Here is a 14,796-nt window from a genome sequence, read left to right on the forward strand (position 1 = left end):
GTGTGTTCTCAGAGCGCCGCTCTTTTGGAACGGAGTCTGAAAGTAAGAAATCCATAGCTTGTAGATTTGTTCTAGTACTGGAACAGTCCCTTTTGTCTGCAAACACTCAAAAACCTCAGCTTTCATTTTGCCTTTGTCACAGGGGAGATCCAAACAAAACGTAGTCTGACTTACAGAATGATGTTTTACACAAATTAAATGTTATCCTTTTATTATTTCACCACAATTACACACTTATTTAAGCACCATGGTCTTTTTATTTTTTTTATTAAAGTGGATATAACCAATCCTCATTTGTTATGACAGTACATAAGAGTGATTATATTGAAAAATACATTAAATAAAAACAGCCACAAATGTCTTTCTTAGCCTTTGTAATTATTTTTGCAGAAATTAAAATATTCAATAAAAGATACAGCAAAACCTATTCAAGTATTAACCAAGGATTTTTCAAACTAGTGCTGGAAGGTAGAGCCGGTCAATGAACCTAAATCCCCTTTAGTCAAAATTCATCCTAATGTTTTTTTTTTTTTTTAATAGTCCTAAACTGGAATATATAAACACAACAGGATGGGTTCAGAGCCCTGAGGAAGACAGTTGTGTGTCGTGAAAGTATTTTCCCCCTTCAACTGTAATTATTAGTCAAAGACCACACAAGTCAACACAAAATGCTAATTTTCAGTCAAGGTGCTCACAATTAAGGGAGAGGAAAAAATTCTGTGTGGAAAAAGTGATTGCCTCCTAAATCTAATAACTGGTTGGGCCAACCTTAGTAGCAACAACTGCAGTCAAGCGTTTTTGCAGAATTGTTGTGATTCAGTTACACTGGGTGGATTTTGAACGTGTACTGCATTTTCAAGGTCATGCCAAAGCATCTCAATAGGATCCAGGTCAGGACTTTGTCAAGGCCGCTCCAAAGTTCAATTTATTTTTCTCCAGTTATTCAGAGGTAGACTTGCTGGTGTGTTCTGGGTCATTGTCCTGCTGCAGAAACCAAGCTGGTTTCAGCTTGAGGTCACACACAAATGGCCAAACATTCTCCTTCATCCAACCCTCTTTTCACACAGCGCCATGTAGGTTTGGATTTTTTTTTTATTTCCTCCCTTAATAATAAACACCTTCATTTAAAAACTGCTTTTTTTGGTCAACCTGTGTTGTCTTTGGCTAATATTTAAACCATTTTGACGTTATGAAACACAAAGTGTAATAATATTCCCATTATGGACCCCGTCCTCAGTCATGATTAAACTGATTTTAAAAATGCTCTGCAGGGCGACATTTCTGGCAGCCCGTCCAGAAAGCACGCCTACATGTGTGAGAGCAGTCCAAAACCTCATTTGATCTATCCCGTTTGAATATTGTTGTTAGGAAGTTGACCTGCAAAAGCAATGAATAACATTTGGCAGTAGGCACGTCACCTTGGTCAGACATTATGCATCTTGAGGGTTGCTGAATAAATATATCAGGTGTTTTTGAATATGAGTGGGATCTAATCATCGCCTTATTGTCAGGCCTGATTTACAATGCAAACACCAGGAGGCAAAGCCTTGATGGCGTTGAGTAAAGCAACGGAGGGAAGGACAGAATGGTAATGAGATCTGGACCTGCGAGGGAGGAGTCTGTGTACATAATTGTGCCTGAACTCAACAGAGAAAAAAAATCGAAACTCGCATAGATCAGGTCAGGCAGGCCTCCACATGCAGGAATGGACGGACACACATGCAAACGCAGGCATTTATAATGATGTGCGCATTGCGCGAAGAGATCTTAAAGCTTCAACCGGTGTCATCCTTGGGGCAATAAATCTTTCACAACCTCACAGCCTGAAGTACAAGTACAGATGTGCACACACATTAAAGTAGAAGCACATACATAGCCGGAGGCAAGGAGAGTCTAACTCGTGGTTTTAGGGCTACAAATATCCCCCAGGCGAAAGCAAGCTGCATGGATGCTGCAGTCAGAATCCAGTCCACGCTCCCAGGCCACCTCATTAACCCCAGCCACCCATCTTCCCTCCGTCCAACCAGGCTTGCAACGCTTTGCTCCATTCCGGCCAATGCCTCAAATTCCTGCTAACATAATTTATTCATCATCCGTTCTCGAGTTGATTGGACACAGTCTTGTCCACAGTATAAGATAAGGCATGAAACCGAAGGTGAGCTTCAGCATAGCTGCAGACAACACTGGTCATAACGAACACAGTCAGGCACGGCGAGGCTGGTGTTGACCACGGTTTGAAAGCTTTGGGTCTACCTCTCTTGGGTCAAAACGATGTACACCTCAACTTTTTTATCTTGGCATTCTGTACATTACTTCGTCTTGCCTCACCGCAAACATACCGGTGAAGGTTACAGTTGAGGTGCTCTGTTCTGAATAAAATATTCAAAGGAGAGATCTCTGCACCGTATTTTCGGTCGCAACGAGGAAGAGCTCGTGTGTAGGCAGCCATTGAACATGTCTACCAAGAACAGTTAAGTTATAGCTTGAGTTTGTTAGAGTGTGACAAGATTTTTTTTACTCCCTCAGATAGCCGTTTCAGTGTCAAGTAGATTAGAAGAAGACGGTGTACATTTAACAAAACCTTGGAGCTTCATCTCAAGGAAACTGAACACTTTTCTTCAAGGATAGAAAAGGCTGAGCTATCAGCCGTTCTTCTCAATTACTTCCCTTCAAAAGATCCCTTTCACTTGTCCTTATCAATTCACAATGACATTTTATCCTTGAATTTCTATAACCTTTCGAGTTTATTGTTTCATCTTGAACTTCTTAATGAGCGCCCTTCAAGTATTCAAATGGACCCCACAGCCTTAATGAAGACACAAGGATTTCCCTCGGGTGCGGCAGTTTGCGAGGCTCTCTTCCCGACTGCTGACAAAGGCGTCGGCGCTCCGATCTGACTGCAATTCTTGTTTTCTTTGTATTTATGTAAATGACTGTTTGGATGTTGCACATTCCAAGTTTGATTGTGTTGCCTCGGGTTTTCAAAAAGAACATTAAACAATATGGATAGTGTAAAAACAACACTACGGTTAAAACGGCTGGAGTATACCTGTGGGATAGGCGGTCCGCTTGCAAACAACGTTGTTACAGCAGCTGAAAGAACTTAATCATTTCTCTCTGAGAAGTTAAACTTTATAAGAATCTTAAGCCAGAGGGTAATTTCTAATCACTTATAGGAGTTAATTATATTGTTGCTCTTATTTATGTTAAAGAGAGTTACATGCAGAGCAAATATATATGCTACGAATTTCAGAATTTATCTTGGCCAGTTAGCACCGAAAGCTCCAAAACAAATATTTGCACTTTAACCCCTGTTAAAATGCAAGAGTTTTGTGGGACGAAAAAATGAGACAATGATATATTATTTCAAAACGTTTTTGACACTTGCCGTGACAAAAACGCTGTACTATTTTGCAGTAAAAAGAAACAACTTCATGCTCACGCATAAAGGTGCACCGTGCGTATCCTGTAAGCCGCGCGGACAGTTGAGATGCGTAGCTTGAGCAGCTCTAAAAATCCAGCAAATAGTCTGAATGGTTAGTGCTCCATTTGTGCAGGTCTGTGCCGTTAAAATTTTCGTTTGTGCAGTTTTGGTATTAAAAATTATTTTTTAGGTCATCCAGAGTTCACCATCCCCCCACATTGCTCCAAAAACAAACCAAAGTGGGCTACTTCGTTATTATATAATCACTTCATATTATTCAGGTGGATGTGAAAACATAAATCGGCGCCCCCTCCCTCTCCCCCCCCCCCCACACACACACACACACACACACACACACGGAAAGTATGTAAGGGTGAAGGAGCGTGGAAAACATATGGTCGCTCTATCCGTATGAGCGATCGTATGTCTCCCCCCCTCCCCCCAGACAAAGACACGTGAAAAGTAAAACTCGCTACATTTACATGTGCGCGAGGTGAAGGAGCGTAAGGGCGCGGTGAAGTGCGAAGGCATCATCGGGGCGCTGCCCCCTTTTGACGCCCCCTCTGGTGCAGCGCCCCTATGCGTTGCATGCGCTGCATACCCACTTTTTGCGCCACTGCCACAAACTTATCGGCGTCACATACAAAACGGTTCGATGTGAATACCGAGCCGTTTCCACACAGAGTGCGCATATGCAGTTGTAAAAAAAACAAAAACTATCTTTGCGAGGACGTTCGGTTTGAGTACATTTACCTCTTTGGAGTGAAGTTCGCTGGAGTATTTGGGGATATTAATTCACATTATAGTGATCAAGATAAAAATAATAATAATAATAAACGCCCACAGAGAGTGATGGGAACATAATGATATTAGAAATCTGAGGTCAAGAGAAATTATTTATAGAACAATATTTGTTCGTACAAGTACAAGTTCACGAGTGACGAACTCGAAGGTGTCTTTAAGGATCCTATGTGGTCGTGAAATCCTGCAACAGCAGCTTCAACATCCCGATGTTAAAATGTGGCATCGAGCCGAGTGTTTGAATTCTGCGGTTGACATACAAACACAGGCAGGAGGAGGATTTCTCCTTTTAGGCTGATATCCATCAGAACACCGAGGGCATTAAAAAAAAAAAAAAAAAAAAAGACCCAAACGGGAACGAAATGAGAAGCTTGAGGAGAGAAACATAATTTACACGAGTTCCCCCGCTGAATCCTTTCCAGTACCTCCGCTCTGCCTCCCTCTCCGTCTCTTCTCCCACCACCACTGCCTCTTCGCTCCTCGCTTTCTCTGCCGTTGTGTTTGTTGGCACACGCGTCGGTGCCGCTTATCTGAAGCTTCATCAGCAAAGTTCCTCCTCTTCTTTTTTTTTTTTTTTTTTGTAAATAAACACTTTCTTATCAGAAAAAGAGAGTGCCACCCATGTCACTCTGCAACCACTTTGGTTACTGCTGGAGTGTCGTGACTGAGAAGTAAATGAAACGGATTGCAGGAAGTCTTGCTAGCATAATTCCTGAAGCATTTAACACAAGAAACTAGTGCTAGCCCTCTATGTGAGCTCGTATTAAAAAGATGGTGACTCTAAACAGGGAAGCATTTAAAGTAGATATAAGACTGAGTGGATATTTTTTTTCATTTTGAAATCTCAAATGTCAGTGTGAGCAAACGTATTGAGTTGATGTGGATTATTTGGACATGTGCTCAGAGGAAGAATCATATTATATTTAAAATAGAAAGGTAACATAAAGAAAACATTCTTATATTACAAAAGCAGAATTGTAGAACATGTTTTTTTATTATTATTATTATTATCTCTGGTAAACAATATGAAGAAAATTTTTCATAATTTCTGAAACAAAATTAAAAATTTGTCCAGGAGAAGTGGGACCAGACAGACGGTGAGCAAGTGATCCAAAGTGTAAAATGAACGAAGCTCAGTTTTTCATATTTCAAAAGCAGACAAGCCATTAGAACACAATGTTCCACAAAAAGGGATTTTGGAGTAACGCCTCTGAAAAGCAGAAATAAAATACTGTAGATAGACATAGCATATGGAACAGCTGACTGAACATAAAGAGAATGTTTTTATTTTACTCACCAACCAAAACATGAGGAGGCAACAACCCATCATTGATTGAAAAAAAAAATGATAAAGAGAACTTTGTGCCACAAGATAGGAGAGTCAGCAGCAGGTCATTTTTCTCGGTGCCTGAGCCAAATGAACGGCAGACTGCATATCAGTGAAGTATTTTGACTTCCCTTCCGACCTTCAAAGGTTTGTCATTTGTTCTCTTTAAAGATCAAATGACATGCTGATATGGGAAAACTAACTGTAAACAAACTCACATAGAAAAATGTGTTTATCAAAGTGAGACTTTTTGTCTTCACTGCTTACTTGCTCTCTGATTTACTTGCGGCTCGGTAATTAGGAAAGACAGGTATGCTGACCCATCCCTGCCAGCCTGACTCAGACTAACAGCTCAGACGTGGGCTAGAAATGACAACTTTTACGTAAACACAGTCATTTACCACTGAGGTCATTTATAGACTGGGCCTGCAGAGGAACAAAACTTTTAAATTCCTAGGAGTTATGTTTGTCGGGTCTCCAAAGGACTGAATTTCTACCTGACCACCTCCTTCTCTCGGGACACATTTGGGATGAGAATCTTCAATATCTGACATGATGTTTGAGGTGAAACGTTACCATCACTATCTTATTGTTTGGCCATTGTGATGTGTGTGATGATGCTTTATATCAAGAGGATACGGACAAAGAGTTAGGCGCATTTCACATACAAGAATCTAAGGTAGAGTTTGTAACAACAGCCAAGTACCAACAACCTTTATTTAAGCATAACAGTCTTGTTAAAAAAATAGATGCTTCTGAACTTGTATGTAGTACTTCTATTTTAATGTCCACCTTACAATGACATCAACTTCAATTATTGATTTGTTTGCTGTCTAAATGATCCGAGTCGAACAAAAGTCTGAAAAGAAACGTCATCAGACGATGTTCTTGGTTTGGAAGTGAAATACGTCTTGGTATGAATGTTGGCGTCCAGGGATGGTCCTGTTGCACAATCCCCCTCTGCCCCGCAAGAGCCCCAAATTGCACACTTCCTCACAATGAGATCAGCAGAAGGGAATATTTGAGGAGAGTGGAAGGAGGATTAATGAGTGGGGGGGATTAGCAGGTGGGGTAGTCTGTCTCCGTGCATTTGTGGGTCTGTATGCTTGTGCCTGTCTGTGTCTTTAATATTGGCCACTTGGGTCTCTGCGGCTCTCGGGCTGGGGGGTATGAGGGCGGGGAGGGGATGGTGAGTTTGTCTTGGCAAAACGCATCAGGCAGGCAGAAGTCTGCCTAACAGAGCAGACAGAAGCAGACGATGGCTGAGCTGGCACCGAGGAACTCCACTGGGCCGGTCGCAGTCTGCATGGTCTGAACATGTGAAGACGTTGGGATCAAGCTTCGCTTAGCAAGTGGTACATGGGGACATTTCTCCACATCTACACATCTGGTGTGATTCGTTGTCCTTGTGGCCTGCATTTGTTTGGGTAACATCACGAAAACTTCACCAAAGGAACAGTGAGGCCAACAGCACAATCCACAGGGAAGATCGAGGATTCCGCCATTACAGTGCACTTTAATGAGGATCATCATTATATGTCATCAGTGTGAATTTGTACTGAACGGGTCACTTTTCCACCTCGGTCTGGTGACCTTGATAAGTTACTCAAGTGTTTTAGCTTCACAGAGATGGTTTGAACACAACAGGGTGGATATTCTAGAGAGGTCCAGTCAAAGCCCCTGACCTCGATTGAAGAATTTTGCAAGGAAGAATGGACTAAAATTCAGCGTCCAGATGTAGAAGCCTAACTGAGTTTTGTCCATACTGACTTGAAGGAGGTCGATATCTATGCAGTCACTTATTTTATGTTACATATTTTTGCTTTGTTATCTTTTTTTTTTTTTTTTACTGTCTTAACCATAACTGATTTGTAAAAGCAATTAAAAGGTTAAAACATTCAAGGAGATGAATACTTTTTATCGCCACTATAAACCTGTGGTCCGCTGAGGAGCCTACCCTCAGGGAAATAATTATTCAAGTATACAACACATGAGTCTCAACAAACCAAAATATGCAGAAGAAACGCAGTGATTTATTTTAGTCAAAGACAATGTCATATTTACTTTCTGCCCTGATTGTGAGGCGATTAGCCGGTGGCAGCTTCCCGCCTGGAGTCAGACCCACAGAGGCAGGAAAAACACAGCTGATAATTATAATTTGTGATTGTTTAGAGGCAAAATCGAAACTGCACAATTAATTTGATCAACTGCACGGCCCTAACCTGTGCAATTTTTAGGTTTGAGTCACAAATATTCAAATATTTCCCATGACGGATTAACAAAAGTAAACCATCTCTGGTTGACTAAAATGCCACAGTGTTTCTCAAAAAGGTGAAGTTAGTCTTGCGAAGGTAGTGTCAGCATGACCTTGTGTGAGGAAAAAAGTGTAATCTGTCATTATGACACCTGAGTATAGAGATAAGTGCTTCAAGCTAAACACCCTTTATTCTGTTTGTGAAAAGGATAAAAAAAAAGGACCACTTAGGTTTTGCAGATGTCTGATCATGAAAAAGGCGATGTCCAAACAGCTAGGTGGGCTTGCAAACACACACACACACGCACACACACACACACACACACATACACACACACACCGGGAAGTCAGCCAGCCCTCACCTAGAGGAGAAAAGTTGGTGTTGTTGACTCTTCTACGCTTAAAAAATGTAATGTCCGTCTTTAGTTCACCATTAATGTAGCCCACTTAAAACTCTGACGTCTTAAACAGCAAACAGACTGCAATTAGCCAACACCGTTCTCGTCTTAGCCAATGACTTAAAGCAATTTTACACTCCAAATTCACATTTCAGGACCAAAAACGGCAAAGATCTCTTAACAAGGACTAACCCTAAGCCATGGACACAGATGGATGGATTGACTTTAATTTCTTCTGTGTGGTTCCTAATGTGATTCTTTTGTAACTAAAAAGAGAAAATAAGTCTGATTGAGGCCCTGCTTGTTTTAGTTTTGTCCTGATTTTCTGTTTTCACCTCCTATTTCTCCTGTCCTGGCATGGATGAGCAGCAACGTCACCCCATTTTCAATCAGTCAGGATTCGACTGTCTAATTTGCTACAAAGATGTTTCTGTGAACAACTTTCAAATGTGCATAAAAACTGATATTTAGAATACTTATTCAAGTATTTGATTATATTAATAATCATGTAGCATACAGCATAAGCTGAACATTGAAAAGGGTTTAACAGTGAAAATCAGCAATATTTTAAGTATTATTTGGCTTTATTTAATATATTCCACCTCTGCAGAACTTCTTAAAATGTGAGTCGGTCAGACGGAGCCAGGAGAAAACTATAAAAACATCACAGTCCACTGTATTTCAAAAAGTAAAGACAAACCACCCATTACAACTCGCAACTCAGTTTTATAAAGTTGTTTTTGTCCAAATAATGATCTTCGACTGCAATTCAAAACAATGCAATACATCCACAGAAGTCATCAAAAAACCTTTTCCAATAGATCCAGAACGAGTTTTCCATTTAAGACGGGAGGAAAAAAAGAGAATGAAGTGAGGCAGGAGTCACCTGAAATGTGAGGAGCAAATAATGAGGCCAACAGCAGCGTGTGTTTGCTGCTCTTGGCTGGATGGACTCTGTTTGTCTTAGTATCGGGAGGGGGCAAAGAGAGCCGGCAGCTGAGTGGAAACACCAAACAAACCCATATTAAATTTCTTCTGAAATGCCATGGGGGAGAGACGTGGAGTACGACTGGCGGGGGGAGAACAGACAGAGAGGTGGACGGCGGAGGCACACAGACTGCAGAGGGTGAGAGGAAAGAAGGCACTCTGTGATAAGGGGTGTGTGGACAGCTTCAAATAAAAGAGACATTAAGGTGAGAGAGATTCTGCGGCCTAAAAACGAAGGCATGGGGGTTGAGGCGAGGGAAGTCTGGTGGGAAGAGGAGAGGGTAAGGTCATGGTGGATAAAGAAAGAGAAGCTGGGAGACAGGAAGAGAAACAAAAGAGTAGTGAAAAGAGAAGGACATGCAGAACAAGAGAGAGGTCCGCAGAACGAGCAAATATATCCCTGAAGCAGTCCGGCTTTGTTTGGGAGGGGAAGCACATTGTTCTAGTCCTGTTCGTATAGAAATGACACTGCTGTTCTATAGATCTGAATAACAAATGAGCTGGGAGTTAATATCACTGCCACATAGAATAAAATATAGTGCTCCAATCCAAGAGCAACTCATGCGTCAAGTACCGTATATCATACGTTACGGTAAAAAAAAAAAAAATATATATATATATATATATATATATATATATATATATATATATATATATATATATATATATATATATATATATATATATATATACATCTGTCCAGATCTGAAGGACATAAAGCAAAGATGAGAAATAAAGATAATGACATCTGTCAGTCTGGATAGGCTTACAAAAGCCTGAGAGCCACACTGGGAGTCTTTATTTACCATATGGAGAGAACCTGGAGCAGCGATGAGTAACCAAAATGACTCCCCAAATGCAACAACAACTCAACCGGGGGCTTCTCGAACCAGCCCGGAACTATGGGGGGGGAAATGAATCCTCGCCTCAAGCTGATGACCGCCTATGACACTGTCTACTGTGATTTCAACCACAGAAGAAGAAGGTCTCAAGCAGGAATGGCCTATCTAGAGTCAAGCAAAAGGACCTCAACTGGATTTACAGGTGCGTTCACCCCAGCCCAGTTTAGTCGTCTTTAACTGAACTCTAGTTTTTTACATAGAAAGTCTGGTTAGCTTGGGGTTAGCTTGGGGAGGTGAGAATGCAAACTCTGGTAGAAGAGTTCAAAGGGTGTTATTACTATTGCAAAGCACTATTGACGTCTGCTGTCTATAGCATGTGCCTGTGCTAAAAGTAGTACAGATATGACACACGCAGGTTCAATTTAAGATACTTAAACCGAACCTTATTTCATACAGAGCACTGAGCAACTCTATCATGCTATATAAGCTATCGAGACACTTCCACAATCAGACAAGCTCAAAGTAAAGGAATATTTTTTAAAAGAGAATTTTTTTTTGTTTGTTTGTTTTTTTTACTTACATAACATAACATTCACATGAGCCCAGCTAATAGCTACCAAAAGGGGCAGCCATGACATGTCCCTTAATGTCTAACATTAAATCTCCATTCAGCCTGGGGAGTCAAAGTCATGACCTCTGCTCTCTTACACAACAGTCAATTAAAAGTCTTGTACAGTCTGTGTGGGTGGCGACCACAAATCATAAATATCACCAGAGTGACAAGCTAAGCTGTGCCAGAAGTAATCTGAGTACCTGTTGATGTATGGAAATAAATCGATGATTTTATTTTTATTTTTTTTAACGTGGGACTGCTCGTTTAGTCTTTAGTAAATATGATATATATATATATATATATATATATATATATATATATGATATATATATATATATATATATATATATATATATATATATATATATATATATATATATATATATATATATATATATATATATATACACGCATAAATGTATATACTTCAGATTTGTTGAAAGAAACTTGAAATCCTGGTTGAAGCTTTTGGCCAGAGCACAGTCCTGAGTCGCTAACAGGTCGTACCTTTCTTTTGGACGACATGAGAGGGAGACAAATCTCCGCCGAGTTATAAAGAAAACGGAACGCAAGCGTCCTACGAAACGGCCACAGAGAGAAGTGACTGTTTGCCTTTTGTGTAAATGCCAGTGCGACTCTCTTCAGCTTTCTCTAAGAGCACAAACTGCAGGTGCACCGACAACAATCCCTGTAAGGAGAATGTTTGACGAGCCAGAGCTGGAGTCTGTGGGCGAAGGCGAGGTCTGCTTTGAGGTACGAAAGCCTCCAGTTATCCCTCTGTGCTCCCCTCTCGCCTCTCTTTTCTTTCCTTCTTGGCTGAAAGGACATCTGGAGCGCATTAAAGCAGTAAGGACATTGGATCTCCCCAGAGCGCTTGGCTGGATGGGTGGCCCACTGTAGCCCCCTTTCAGCAGCAGGACCCGACCCTTCCTGATTGATAGTGGGAGCCCCACACACACTTAAAAATGACACACACACACACACTCACACACACACACCTATACAGGTGCCGGTGAACTATAAGGACAATTTTTCCGAACCAGTCACAGTGGTGAATTATGGGAGCACCCCTTTTCACTTGTTCTACAGACTGGCTGAATGTGTCAAAAAATCTTTTATGAGCCACTCAACTAAGATCTCAGTTAAAATTGTGTATACACACTACAGAACTCTAAATATAATGACCTGACTTTATGCAACATTAACAGGACATTGATAATTAGATAGATAAGCCACGCCCCTGACATAACAGTATATTATAAGCACCAATGAGAATTGCAAGGACATTTAAAATAAGACTTCATAGAATGTCCCTAAAATATATTAAAGTACCCAAATGAACATCAAATGGATTAATTCACACCCTGCAATAATGGTAGTGTTCATTTGTCATGAACACAGGTATGGACTACAAAAATCTCAGTCCAAATATGAAAAAAATAATGATCAAATAGAAATATGGTCACCAATTGATTTCCCTTGTTCATTACCAATGGGGTAATGTTTAGATCTATACAAATTAAAATGTATAATGGAATAAAAACAACATTGTTTTTATTGCAATTTTTATTTTTTGGAGCAAACCAAAACACAGGCTCTTATCAAGCTTAGTTTTTCAAAACAGTTTGACTAAAACCTTTAAACCCAAGTTCTTCTAGATACCACACAATACACATGACTCAAACAAAACAAAAAATCCTACTTAAACAGATTCAGAAGCAAACAAATCTGTTTCAACACCACTGCAATTTCTGTAGGAGACCAGGGCCATTTTTGATTTCTCTGAGGATGGTCCTTTTCAGGATAATCTACAAACAAGAGAGACAATTTTACTTTTTAAAATATAAATCATATGTGGGAGTGTGCTATAAAAGTATGCTTGTGATAAAGTTTTACATTCCAGTTCTGTTTATTGTGTCCATTGAAGAGAACCCTTTGACAATTTGATTTCTCAACGTGCAATGAATTAAATATGTATCCACCTAAAATTATTTTTCTCCAATTTTTTTATTATTATTAAATTGATTACCAAGTTGTGAAACAGTGCATTTATTACACATAGAAATCAAGAAGCTACAACCCTGGTGTGTCAAATATAAACTATCACTCAAAGCTTCATTTTATATTACACTGCAAGCTTTATTACCTATTACAGAACAAGGTCATGCTTGTCATGATTCATATTCTGTCCTGTCGATTCTGTGTTTAAGCAGTGTATTACTTGTTCATAATCAGCAACTAACTTTGTAAGATTGTTTCAGCCTTATTTTTTAAAAATTGCACAGACCCAACCACTTCTCTGCATGTTTCTTACTGTGCTTTTTAAAGCTAAGGATAATACTCAATTCTTGTAACATGTTATGATGAGCCTTAAGTCAGAATCTCTAAACCTTACCACTAAGTAAAGAACCACCATGAATAGGAAGACAGCCATACCATCTTGGGGTTCTGAGGGTTTTTCAGTTGGTGGAATAATCTCCTTTCCCTTTCCTGCAATACATTAGTAATACTTCAGGCCAACAAAATAAAAGATACAAAATTTCAAATCAGTTACTAAATGACCAATGAAAGGTTAATTGAAGTAAGTCATACCAGAAGAGTTCCCATGTAATTCAACAGGAGATTGAGGTTTTCTGCATCCTGTCAAATTAGAGATACAAAACAAGTTGTCTGCTATATTAGTCTTAACTGCACAGAAACCTAACCTTTAGCCAAAATTAAAGAACATTATTATATTGTGCAATGATTACTATGTTAAATTATTGAAAATAAATTATTAATCAGGAGGAGGGGGAGGGTTGTTAAGGTAGTCATATCTTATACTGTATCTGACAGCTTTTAAAAACATTAATTTAGAATTAACACCATGGTAGAACACTTTCGAGTAAAACTGTATATAGAGCTATGGTAAAGCTAGGCTAGTTGTTTGGGAATAGTATTTAAAACAAAGTCCCAATGATTGCCAGCAATATTACTCTATGGGTCATCTACACACAGCCCTCATAATGCTGTCCCCTGACAGGAACAAGCATTGCTGGGACTGTGTCTACTCTCCCAAAAACCCATGTCCACTAAAATCCCTGTCAGAAAAATTAGAAAGATTTCCAAGTCAGAAAGCTGTTCACCTGGGTTTCAGGAAATGAAGATAGTGATCCCATCGGTTTATCACATACAGTTTTGTCAGAGTGAGCAGAAACCTGTGGAGAAGACAGCAAACGAGTCATTAAGATTCATTTAAAATTAACTTCAACGTAGAACACCATAGAGTAACACTCTATAAAGAGCTACGGTAAAGCTAGGCAAATTGTTTGGCAATAGTATTTTAAGCAAGGTCGTAGTGATTGCCAACAATATTACTCTTCGGGTCATCTACACACAGTCCTCTTAATGCTGTCCCCTGACAGGAACAAGCATTGCTGGGACTGTGTCTACTCTCCCAAAAACCCATGTCCACTAAAATACCTGTCAGAAAAATTTGAAAGATTTCCAAGACAGAAAACTGTTCACCTGCATTTCAGGAAACGGGGATAGTGATCCCAGCAGTTCATCACCTACGGTTTTGTCAGAGTGAGCAGAAACCTGTGGAGAAGACAACAAACGAGTCATTAAGATTCATTTAAAATGTACTTCAAGGTAGAACACCATAGAGTATCACAGTATAAAGAGCTACGGTAAAGCTAGACAAATTGTTTGGCAATAGTATTTTAAGCAAAGTCCTAGTGATCGCCAACAATATTACTCAACAATATTACTCTTCGGGTCATCTACACACAGTCCTCATAATGCTGTACCCTGACAGGAACAAGCATTGCTGGGACTGTCTACTCCCCCAAAAACCAATGTCCACTAAAATACCTATCAGAAAATTAGAAAGATTTCCAAGACAGAAAGCTGTTCACCTGGGTTTCAGGAAACGAAGATAGTGATCCCATCGGTTTATCACCTACAGTTTTGTCAGAGTGAGCAGAAACCTGTGGAGAAGACAGCAAACGAGTCATTAAGATTCTTTTAAAATTAACTTCAACGTAGAACACCATAGAGTAACACTCTATAAAGAGCTACGGTAAAGCTAGGCAAATTGTTTAGCAATAGTCTTTTAAGCAAGGTCGTAGTGATTGCCAACAATATTGCTCTTCGGGTCATCTACACA

General features: G+C 39.8%; 1 long non-coding RNA gene across 1 annotated transcript; it reads right to left on the reverse strand.

The window, feature by feature from the left end:
- Positions 1-12,194: 12,194 nt before the first annotated feature.
- Positions 12,195-13,983, reverse strand: LOC148155614 (uncharacterized). The gene is made up of 4 exons (XR_015765260.1): positions 13,772-13,983; positions 13,239-13,286; positions 13,083-13,136; positions 12,195-12,454 (listed from the first exon to the last, which is right to left on the reverse strand). It is a non-coding gene; the product is annotated as an uncharacterized LOC148155614 (long non-coding RNA).
- Between the last annotated feature and the right edge of the window lie 813 nt (positions 13,984-14,796).

This window comes from Poecilia mexicana, unplaced genomic scaffold (assembly GCF_051168715.1).
Source record: "Poecilia mexicana isolate PSO_F unplaced genomic scaffold, ASM5116871v1 scaffold_14, whole genome shotgun sequence".
Lineage (NCBI taxonomy): Eukaryota > Metazoa > Chordata > Actinopteri > Cyprinodontiformes > Poeciliidae > Poecilia > Poecilia mexicana.